Source organism: Procambarus clarkii, chromosome 82, assembly GCF_040958095.1.
Source record: "Procambarus clarkii isolate CNS0578487 chromosome 82, FALCON_Pclarkii_2.0, whole genome shotgun sequence".
Lineage (NCBI taxonomy): Eukaryota > Metazoa > Arthropoda > Malacostraca > Decapoda > Cambaridae > Procambarus > Procambarus clarkii.
Window position 1 is genome coordinate 22,299,864 of NC_091231.1, and position 7,681 is coordinate 22,307,544.

A 7,681-nucleotide genomic window follows, 5' to 3' on the forward strand; every position below is an offset into this window, starting at 1 on the left:
CTACTTCTATGTTGTTTTAAGAAATATTGAAGTAACAAGTATTCCCACTCATATCTCCCATATCTAATATTATCAAACATGTATCCATTGATTTGTGTTCAATTTTGTGAAAAAATTATATACGCTATAGATCCATTCATATAACCATATATGAAATGCACGATTGTAAGTACCATCAGACCCAGCATCTTACCTTTGACAATGATAGCGTCTGGACCACGTTAACACAGTGCATACATGAGCAAGAAATGTACAGTGGGCATCACCATAGTTTATGCCGATAGCTTTGGGAGGAGGCCATTCCGATCTAGAACGGTAGCGGTAGACTACAAAATGACTTCACTGCACTGAAGAATTTCCATGCAGATTTTTCAAGTTTATAACATCTTTGATGTCTTTTATAGTGGGAAAAATTACCATGAGTGGCAGTCAGGAAGCAAGACATCCTGGAGGTCAGGGCATTCAGCAAGGATATGCACAACAGTAAGACAATGCAGTTCGGGCAATAAGGAGCAGGGGGGGCGCTCCATTAAGTGCCCGAGAGAAACGTGTACAGCCAATACGTAACCTCGCCAGAGCCATTTTCCACCACCAGTTACAGTGGTGCAAATGAAGACAAAGATTATCCTTAAGAACATGCAGTGTGTTAGCAGTAATACGACCGACGACCCTGTCAACGGACACCGAGGAATGAATGACAAAATCGAGGAAATCCTGTGCGAGAAATAGGACAAGTGCAGATAGCCTCGGCAGCAGCATTCGCAGGCTCATTAAGAAACTAATGGCTGGTACCAAATGCAAAACTAGACCGTTTTAAATCGGCTGGACAAACGTACAATGTTGAATTTCGACTACCACAGGATGCACTGTTAAATGACAAGAGCCATGAGGGCACTGAGAGAGTCAACTATAATGACAAAGTAATGTCAATAGTGAGAAAACAGTTAAGGTTACGAAATGGCATAGTTCTGCCAGGAAGATGCTGGTCTACAGGGAAACGCCACACAGGTGTTGTCAGGATATATAACAGTAGCTTGTACCGTCGGCAGACTTGGACCCATCTGAAGACTGCAACGAAGCAGTTGTGTGCAAAGAAAGTAAGTTTGACAATTGTAGGAGGGAATAGAAGCTTTTGCAAGGTGAATCAAGGTTTCGCAAAGCTTTGAAGTGGGGACCCCTCAATGGCACCTAGGATGGACCGACACTGAGGAATATTGGTAACTAATAATATCTTGCACGCTAGAGAAAACGGTTAAAGGAAGATAAAGAGGAACAGGGACCCACAGGAGAGGCAACGATCAAAGCACGACATAAGCTAGAGTGACCGTGTTGTAGGGACCGCGTAAGGTAGCAGACACAGTAGGGATCACGCCAATCCTGTAGAGACTGGATGCCGGTTAAAGCACACAGGGTCAAACGAAATGCACCTAAGCCGAGGTGTAACCCAATATGGTGAACATCAAGACGAAGAGTTTAAGGAGAATCCGACTAGTAAAAGACTGCCATAACCGAGTTTAGAAATCACGCGAGAGGAATGTGAATAGAGAAACAGCTCTCCAAGAAGTATTGGACAAGACTAAGTTAAGGGCATTAAAACATTCAACTGTGAAGCAAGAGACGGGAGGCCACCAAAACAGTCGTGTCAAATTAACCGCTAAAGTTTCTACTAAATGTTATACAAAAGGGGACTGCAATAACGTAACAAAAACTAAGGATGAGCAAGTTCCTAACTATTAAAAAGTCTTTGCCTTTACACATACTGTTGTAGAAAACTTGGGCCATAATTGATACTAGAACGACACTGCTTCAATTCCATGTTAAAGCCACCGTTGGGGAAAATTCGAGTCATTTCTATAGAAGAGGGTAAGATCATCAACATAGAAAGTGGAGAAATTCCCAGAGTAAACGCTGGAAAGACGACCATTGAAGGCAACCAGGAAAAATAAAAGTACTGTTAACACTTCTTTGGGGGTACCCTTTTTCATATTGTTGAAAACATGTAGCGAAAGTGGTACCAAGCCTCGCTCTAAAGGAACGACAGAGGAAGCCTTGCAGAAAGAGGGATATTACCACGAAAGGCTTAAATAACTAGGTCGAGACAGTCTTTCTCTCGTCCCAAGTGAACCCGATTTCCGACAAGGAAGAACACCCGCCTCAAGCCACTCCCTGGGACTGACTATTCTATCTCCCCCTCCCCCCGCCCACAGATGCAGTTACAACTATTCGGTAAATACTGAAATGTGTGTAACGGTTCTATTGTTACGTAAAGTATGGTGACAAACACAGACACTAAGATACTATATATATATTTGGTCGAATATACAGAAGTACACAGGTGATACTTTGGTGTGAGTTGAGCGCACTGAGCGTCGGTACAGTATCTCGCAAGTGTCTGCTCTAGACCACACTTGAAAGTAGGCTAGTTAATGTTTCCTATTCTGCTGCTTATATGCTCGGGCAACACCTCACCGTGTTGCCCGGGCAACGCCTCACCTCATTCATCTCCAAAGGTTGACAGGAATATTAACACTGCATTTGGAGCGAATATATTATTGGGATAATCTACTCGCTACATGTGCATGGAGAGAGATGCCATAGCGTCTGTGGATGTTATTCGAGCCCGCTGCCAAAGAACAGCAGACTATCAGGGTAGACGAGTTCCAGGGAGAGAAAATCATAGGATAGCTGGAGATGTAGGGGAAGGGGAAAAAAAGGCAAAGTGACAAGATTCAAGAAGGATTCCGAGAGAGGAAGCAGTGAACCAGAGCCAACAGCGGAAAAGTGTGAACCCAGTTCGGACGCGATCGACATCTGATCCCACCACAACAGAACCTTGGAGGTGAAAGACTGGAGAAATCTGCAACAAACTTAATCTCCATCTTACGCAGTTTTTGAGATCTGGGGGAGAGCAGTGTCGATCATAATGACTGAGGATTTCAAACTCCTGCTTAGCCGCACGGATGGCCCCATGGGCCACTGCACTTTCCCCAATTAAATACGAGAATCGGCGTTTACCGGCGCTGGTGTTTCTTCCAGGCTGCACGCTTACAGCATACACCCCGAGCAGCAATTTCTACCAAGGAACACTTTCGCTTGTCCCGAGACTACAATTAATGATGCAGACCAAAGGTAGCAAATTGTCACTTTGGGAGGGGTGAAAATTTAACAAGAATGGGAAAAATGTTATGGAGGTCAAGAACCCGCCATGTGAAATCCAAATAGAGAGAATATGAACAAAGAAAGATCACGACAGGAAAGGGTGAAAGTGTGCAAGTCAACATTAGTCGGTTCACCAGAATTCAAAAAGAGGTCGAACTCCAACTACTATTATTGTTTAAATATAAATAGAATATCGTCCCAATGGGTATACCGGCAGTTATAACTGCCCCAAAGGATCACAGGCTCTGGTAATGAGTCTAACAGGTGTTTAAGAACAGGAAAAGTATGCGGAACATTTGTGGGAGGAGAAATGGAACACGTGTACTATTTACTCACAAAAATACGAGCACCAGAGGACAAACAATATCTACAGTTGAGGGTTCTACATTAAGATGGATCAGGGCATTCCTATACCCAAGAAAACTAAACATAGGGGTTACGTTAGAGTGGGAAAATTTAAGTGGAGTGCCTCAATGGTCTGTCCTGGGACCTCGGTTATTATATAAATGATTTAGATTCAGGTTAGAGCAGCAATATTTGCAAATTTGCCGATGATACAAGTATTGGGAGGGTAATTAACACTGAAGACTCGCTATCACATCAAGATATTACCACGAGTGGCAGTCAGGAAGCAAGACATCCTGGAGGTCAGGGCATTCAGCAAGGATATGCACAACCGTAAGACAATGTTTTGTCTTACCTAAATAAGACTTAAGACTGTCTTAAAACCTAAATAAGTTTTTCAAATGGTCAAAAGATTGGCAGATGCAGTTTAATGCCGACAAATTTAAGGTTTTGAGGCTAGGTAATGAGAGTTACAAAACACGATCTAAATAGTGTCGAGATTATGGAGTTACGATTAGTAAGAATTTTAAGCCAAAAATTCAATGCATAAATGTTCATAATAAGACAAATAGGAAACTGGGATTTATTAATCTAAGCGTTAGTATCAAGACACCTGGTGGTGTTCAACTACAACTTACTCTGGTTTGGCCCCATTTAGATTTTGCAGTTCAGTTTAGGTCTATGTACTATAGAATGGGTATAAATTCCACTTTAATGTGTCCAGCATAGGATGACTAATTCACAAATAGTTTGAATCCCGTCTTGTGCAGAAAGATTAACAAAGCTTAAATTGCATTCAATGGAAAGGCGAAGAGTTAGGGGTGACAGGAGAGGTTTACAAGTGGATGAATGGACATAAAGGAGATTAATAGGGTATTAAAAGTATCAAAACAAAACAGAACACGAACCAATGGGTATAAACTGGACAAGTTCAGAAATCTGAATGACCTGGGTAAATACCGATTCGGTAACAGGGTTGTTTATTTGTTAAACAAATTACCGTGTAACGTGGAGATGGGGTCCCGCGATTGTTTCAAATGTGAGTTGGATACGTATACGAGTGGGATTGGGTGGTTATAAATAGGAGCTGCCTCTTATGGGCCAATAGGCTTTCTACAGTTACTTTTATTCTTATATTCATAGATTTATTCCTAAATTGAGCATCTGACACCTGCAAGAATAATTGAGGAAACAAGGGACCTAATATCAGGTGATTTTGACCACCTAAAGAGTGACAACGACAACGAGGTCGAGTAAACTTATCAATCTGGATGATAAAATGACCTTGGGCCTTTGGAATATATTTAATGTCCTCGTGAAAGTCTATTAGCGCTAAGTCCAGTCGCGACATGGTATCAGACTGCCAATGTTGGCATTTAACTAGGCAATTTTAGATACCCGAACTGGAGGTGTCACTATTGAAAGACTATGATCCCAGGCAGTATATCGCCTCCAGAGAAGGGGCTGTAACAAGAGTGCCAGTTCAGGTTAAGTTAGAACCAACTTGGGTATACATTAGGAGTTTATGGATGTTAAGTCATCAGGACATACTATCTATGCGAGAAAGATCAAAATACGTAGCCCACTTGGCAGGACCAAACAACTCTTTGAACATATGAGGTTGGAGTAATCATGCACATTAGTGCGTGGGAAGTACTGGGCTGTACTTTCCGTAGGAGTAGTGTTAAAAGATGCCGTTGTCACGAGTCACTCCAGGGTGTAGGTGGTCATTACTGGGGGCCCTGGAGCTCAATTCTGCCACGGAAGAGGAATGGGAGCAGAGAGGGCCAATCTGGAGTCAAAGGAGCCAGGTCAGGGCCCAACAGCCTGGGTTATGGAGCCCCATCTCCCATCACCAGCAGACTCGGGATGGTTGGAGGGGGGGTTAATCGCCCACCTCACGGGGCCTGAGTAAATAGTTCGGTATCTATACAGCATTAATTTCAAAAGCCTGCGAGTGCAGATATACCACCTACCAGGACACCTATGGGAGGCCAAGTGCTGGCAGGAAGGGGTGCGTCGTCCCTTGGAGTACTCCCACTTTTCAACAGTCGCATTGCCTCTTAACATTCTGACACTGGTGGGAAGCCTTCTCCAATGGCTGCATATCCAGCCATCCACCAAAGGGATGGCTGGGTATCCAGCAGGACACTCCATTGACCTGAACAAGCTCCCAATGGGTGTACTTTAGAGTGTAAAACGCCCAAAGAGGGGTAGAAGGGGCCAAGGTAATCTTCACCAGCCCAAGGAAGTCGTGCGTGGGCCCCGTCACCAAAACTCGTTTGAGTGTGGCAGGGTAATGTAGCACTTATCACATGGCACATGTCTAAGAATTATCACTCATTCAAGCAACAGCAGTCAAATGTTACTTGATAAAGATCCCACTGAGGGATAATACACTAGTAAATAAAATTTAAGAATCCTAGATCTGGACTGTTCAAAGTGGTGTGCCACTAAATGGAGGACTGCTTTTGGCGACTAGAGCACAAGTATTATAATTATGGCTCACCAGTTTAGTTATGGCCAATACCCAGCCCAGCCCGAGTCATTTCTTCTCTTACTGGGGTAGTAAGGAAGGTAATGCAGATAGGACTAATGATCTGCATAGTCATACTTTAGAATTTTGTGTGTGGTAATTAGCATAAATGATCATCCAGGGACAATTAAGACATTAGGAGAACATTCAAGTCAAGAAATGTCTAGTGTTATCCAACAACCAAACTCTTCCGCTCTTCATACTGTCCCTGTGTTATCCTTGCACATCAACGTAGACAATTTTGCAAAATTGAGGAATCTAGCACTTTAAAAGTCAAAATTCAAGTCAAAAATACTAATAACTATGGCCTCATTGTAACTTCGACGAATCACAAGAGACATCACTCCACAGTAATCATTTGGCTGACAGAATGGACCACCAGATGAATTGTGTGGGAACCAACGATGCTGCTCCCAATCACAAAAGGAAAACTCTTCAGTACAAGTTCCGACAGTGATGGCAATTGGCGTTCTGTGACCAAAGCCAACAGGAAGAACCACTCCATTCTGACGTATCGAGAACAGTCCTCTACAGATGAGCACGCCAGCTACTGATTAAATCTGCACTGCCAGTCTTCTAGGTACAGCATGATGTCTCCTCGTAAACAACAAAGTACCCCAAGCTCCAGATCAAAGCAAAGCCAAACCTCAGAGGCAAATATATTCTAAGGTCTGAAGACTAGACAGCTGTAACCATTTTTAAAAATTACAGAAAATGAGACGATCTAAAACCAGAGGACAAAATAAGGAAAATCATTGTCCACCACAATTATAAGGGCGTCTAACGGCTGAGTGGACAAAGCTTCGTATTCGTAGTCCTGAGGTTCCGGGTTCGATCACCAGTACAGGTGGAGGCAAATGGGCAATGTTTTTCACCCTGATGCCCCATGCCCCTGTTACCTAGCAGTAAATAGGTACCTGGGAGTTTGACAGTTGCTATGGGCTGCTTCCTGGGAGGGGGGGGGTTGTAACAAAAGGAGGCCTGGTCGAGGACCGGGCCGCGGGGACGCTAAGTCCCGAAATCCCAAGATAACCTCAAGATAACCACTATTCCTTGCATATAGCCTTAGCTCATATCTAAGCTGAATTATACGGTGTCAGCAAAAAGATGCCAGGAAAAAGCCACGAAGCAAGAAACCCAAGTCCTTCTCACAGTAAGAGGACGGATCCCAGAGAAACTATCTTGGCATTAGGGGCGTGATCCACCACAGACCTTACATACCAAGAGCGCCTCAGATGCAAATTTAGACATCACAAGGATGGCTGGCAACGCCCACTCAGGGGTGGAGTCTGCAGCCAGCCCCAGGACACAAATATTCCTGGATAACAAGGCAAACCAGCCCGTCCAAGCCAAGTGCCCAAATTGCTCCAAGGAACACCACGCCTGGAACTTAAGATGCCCCCAACGTCTTAAAAAAGATTCAAACGTCTCTCCCCCCCCCCTAACACCCACCCACACACACACACACACACACACACACACACACACACACACACACACACACACACACCAACACACACACACACACACCAACACCCACACACACACACACACCAACACACACACACACACACACACACACACACCAACACACACACACACACACACACACACACCAACACACACACACCAACACACACA

At 43.9% G+C, this 7,681-nt stretch overlaps 1 protein-coding gene across 2 annotated transcripts in view; it reads right to left on the bottom strand.

Moving 5' to 3' along the window:
• Positions 1 to 7,681, bottom strand: part of LOC123751065 (sulfotransferase 1A1-like) — a 107,228-nt gene that overhangs the window by 70,498 nt on the left and 29,049 nt on the right. The window lies entirely within an intron of this gene.